Genomic DNA, 4,530 nt, shown 5'->3' with positions numbered 1-4,530 from the left:
TGATGTTATTGTTTCTGTTCTGTGAATGAAAAATGAGAAACGCATTAATGGCGTGCAGTTCTTACAAGATCGCCTCACTGAGCAATTACCTTCACAAAGTCCCTAAAAGTCTTCTTGTCTCAGAGCTGCTCATACTGTGGAAATGTAGCCTAATGGCATTGTATGAGAGTTATTTAATTCTGTTGGAAAATATTTAATACATTTTAAGACCGTTCAGATGATCAAATTCAATATTCACAAAGCTGTAATTTACTCTTTCATCTACAGTTTATATTAGATAAAGTGAAAATGTGACATCTTGCACTTTGAAATTTAAGGCAGATTTTTCATTTAAGTACAGTGCAATGGTTCACTAAAGTCAGAGAAACAACTTCTGTGAAAACTCTGTCACTGTCACAAATCACTGTCAAATTGTTTAAAAGTGTGACACAGACAGATAAGACCACCTATATAAGCCTGTCTGCCTCTCTTTCTGTCTGTCTGTCTAGTCATGAAAGCAAGAATAAGAGTTTGTCAAAAGGCTTAATCGCACAAATAAGACTTTGGAATATAATTTATTGGATGGAAACTTTGATCTTGCAGCTGAAATGAACTCATTTGAGTTTTGCTTTGTACATCTACTGTCTGTTGTCTGGTAAGCCTCCCTCTGTTGAAATCCTCAGAACTATTTTTTCTTCCATGTACCTTCACCCTTAAAAACTTTATTTTAAAAAGGTTATGCCAGGCTGCATTACAATAACTGAGACAGCACGGCATGGAGACCTCAAGGTTGGATGAGGTTAAAATACAAAACTGAAATCAGGAAAAAAAAGAATGATTCGCTGGGACATGGAGGGTAAAATTTTACTCAACGTGTGTGTGTGTGTGTGTGTGTGTGTGTTTGCACAACTAGTCAAATCAGTAATAATTTTAGCATTGTGGTACTTATTGCACAAAAAGTAAAAATATATGCAGTTCCTGGCTCACAGGATCATAAGAAGTGACAGCTGCATATCACGTATACTGTATTTTTCTTTAAAGTCTCTTAATTTGTGTGTATTTGTGTAATAAATGTTAATTACCATTCTTATGCTATGCCAATATGACAACTGTGCTAAAAATACATGAGAATACCTTGGTCTCCTGAGAACAAAACACAGATCTGATCACATCTGAATAATTACAGCAATGCTTCGGGTGTATTACCACTAAAGAAGTATACACAAACCTACAATAACACCACTAACAGCTATTTGCTTATTCTTAACAAATCACATTGTTAAGCAGTATTTTTGGCTGAAAGTGCAAAATAGTTCAAAAAACTTTAAAGTAAACTTGGCGGGTATGAACAAAACAAAAAGAACAGAATTTGCCGCTTGAAGGTGATTTTCTCTTCACGCTGTTTAGTCACTGTCTGACACAACAGCTCTGGGTGGCAGTGCTGGAGAAGTGTTGTGTCAAAATAGCTTCCAGTTAGACTGGGGACTGTTTTGCAATAACACTGGTCTGATATTTGAACATGAGTTTAGGGTTAAGAGGTTTTGTTGCACTGACTGAAAACACATCGGAGAGGCAAAGAATTTCCTCACATCTTAGTCATTGAATTGAGACTGCATTTGAGGTTTGCTGGAGGTTCACTGTAAATTTAACAAAAACGTAAGTCTCACATTGGTTTCAAATGTGTAAAATACCCGCTGATTTTTTTTATATCTTAGACTTCAGTTTAGACTTACAGTGTTGGATATGCCTAAGGAGAATATTATAAATAATGTGCTGAAAAACAGAAACTAAAGAAAATAGCAGAAAAATCCATTAATATCAGCCAGTTTTGGAAAGCAGAGTTGACAGATAATTTATAATCATGTCTAGTAAGTTATACTCAAAGTTTTGTTGTGTTTTCTTTGTGGGAAATTACTTCTTCTAGTTTGTTTTGCCTACCCTGGAGTTCCCTGCACTGGGACTAGCTTACCATGAATTGCACATCTATGGAAGAGGATACCTCGCACTCACACTGACCTAGAACAAAAGCATAACAGCATTTTAATGCAGTACATTTACATTCACATCAGGTTCAGTGAGACTAATTGTTACCAAGATATGTACTCTATATTTACTGAAAGTGATCAAAATGATGTAAATAGGGTGTTATTTGTACAAAAACCTAGCAAGACTATCTAACAGCAGTCCCAGTGCATAGCTGAAAGTTAAAACAGTGAAAGGAGAAGCTGCAATGTTGACCTCTGTAGGGAATTGTAATGTCAATGATCGGGCATGTGGCTGACATATAGTGGGTAATTTTCCAGGATTTCTTTTTTTTTTTTTTTTTAAGTTTCTTGACTCTGAATCCAGTTCATTTCTCTTTTTATTTAGGTTAGTAATGGTAGATTTCACAATCAAATAGCAGTTTTTGTTTGTTTGAATGGATGATTTTTATTGTGCTATTTTCTAAATCAGCCATCTGGAGATTATTCCTTTTCTGGTCCTTACAATTACACTGTAATCTCAAACATTAATTGAACATATTTATCTTAACGAGAGTGGGGGAAAAACAAAGACAAGCCAAAAGAAGCAAACAAAAATATATGGGGATGGTTTTAGACGTATATTGCTATTTAAGAGCAAATGTTACGGGCCCCAGGAATGGTGCCACAATAACAAAGAAGAAATCCCTGCAAATACAGGTAAAGTTCAGGAGCAATGAAGACAGTGCACTCGGTTTGCCTCTCAGATTGCATCTCTTATTCAAGTTTCAATAAACATGAACAACATTAACAATATACATGTGTGCATGACTCTTTCAGTCCCAGTGTCCATATCTGTCCATTTTCCCAAAGTCACAAGTAGAAAAATAAATGGATTCACACTCTACACTTTCCACTATTTTACATGTGCTTCATGTGATCGCTCAGTCAAAGCAAAACAAAAGTACACACCTGCTCTTGCTTAAGCAATTGAAAGCCACTGTAATCTACAATGAATTTACAGCAATATACAACTGTATTTAAAGCAAACCACACTCTTATCTGGTTGAAATTAAAGTGGACAACTGTACCGGTTCTGAATACTGAAATTGAGCAAAAATAAACACACATCATTTACAGCACACTGAAGATGAAACTCACTTTTGCATAACATGGGCAACTTCTTTCTATTTCACATGTCATTAACACTCACATATTAAACAGCTTTATACTTTTCCAACCTCAATGACACTTTAACAATAAAAGATCTTTGTAGCATAAACTTTATATAAAATAGTAACGTGTGCGGGAGTACCAACCTTCATAATGAAAAGAAAATAAATCTATATGAATGACCTTCCTACAAGACAATGCTCTGGGCGCTAACGACCCACAATAACCAAACATTACCGCGAAGTTTCTGCTAGCGGCCTGCACAGCCTGACCCCGCTGTCTCACACTGACACGGGTCAAACGTGCGGCTGTGCCCATAAGTGTTACAGGTACTGTCTTACTTCTTTGTAACTTAGCATGGAGATAAAACATTGTTATGTAACAAACAGTGGTAGTATTTTTTTTACCAGGTACTAACCTGCAAATACAGGTAAAGTTCAGGAGCAATGAAGACAGTGCACTCGGTTTGCCTCTCAGATTGCATCTGAAAAATGGGCGGAAGTCCATCCCCCTAAAGCAACTGGGTTGCACCTGCCTTGAAATAATAGTTCCACCTGAGGTGTTGCTCCATTTTTTTTGTACCTTCTGTACAGTTCATGTGACAAAATAATACACTGGTTAAATTGGTCATGTTACCAAAGTCATTTTGAATATTAATAGTCACAGAAAATAACTGATAAACAAATTAAATTAAATAATTAACACAAAAGTGGCCATGCATTTTGAGTGTGCCACATAAAGATTACATGATTCTTTGCATTTATTATGCTTATTGTGCCTGAGTCAGACAAGTCTTTTGAATTTTGGGCATTTCCTGCGTTTTGGTTGCATTATGGATTTAAAAGTTGAAAGAAAAAACATTTATTTATATATGTAGGTATTAACCTTTAAAAAATCCCGTCTCATGAACTGCAATTATAACAGTACTCAATAATTTACATGGTAATCATTTCTAGGATGTTATATAGGACAAGATGACAAAAAAGTCAATAAAACATGGTCTGATTTTGTGTTTTGCAGAGTTGCATGGTGTTGCAATTTCAAAAGGTCATACAAATACACAAAGTGATTTTAATTGAAGCTGAAATAGGTCACCTCAGGTCTGCATGTTGGCACTTTTAATCTGTGTTTTCACGGGACGTTGGAGTGTGCCTCTGCGTGTGTGTGTGTGTGTGTTTCTGTGTCCCAGTGTGGCATCTGTTCCTGCTCCGTCTCCAAAGTAACGACAATGAAAAATGGAGGTTGTCATTCTCTGGCCTACTTTTCACGCAGACACACAAAGCCTTGTCAGCAAGAAAGGTAGATTTCGAGTGATCCCTCGATGGCCACACACACACACACAAAAACACATATGCGCCTCCAGAGTGTGTTGATTGCATTAATTGTTGCCATATGATAATTTGTCTGAGTACATTTC

The 4,530-nt window shown here is 36.3% G+C and overlaps 1 long non-coding RNA gene across 1 annotated transcript; it reads right to left on the bottom strand.

Annotated features, from left to right (window-relative positions):
- Positions 1-2,601: 2,601 nt before the first annotated feature.
- Positions 2,602-3,786, bottom strand: LOC121815289. Its single transcript, XR_006054971.1, has 2 exons — positions 3,532-3,786; positions 2,602-2,648 (listed from the first exon to the last, which is right to left on the bottom strand). It is a non-coding gene; the product is annotated as an uncharacterized LOC121815289 (long non-coding RNA).
- Positions 3,787-4,530: the final 744 nt, after the last annotated feature.

This window comes from Haplochromis burtoni, unplaced genomic scaffold (genome assembly GCF_018398535.1).
Source record: "Haplochromis burtoni strain Fernald_Lab_line unplaced genomic scaffold, NCSU_Asbu1 Contig_174, whole genome shotgun sequence".
Taxonomy (NCBI): Eukaryota; Metazoa; Chordata; class Actinopteri; order Cichliformes; family Cichlidae; genus Haplochromis; species Haplochromis burtoni.
This window is presented reverse-complemented; position numbering and strand designations above follow the sequence as displayed.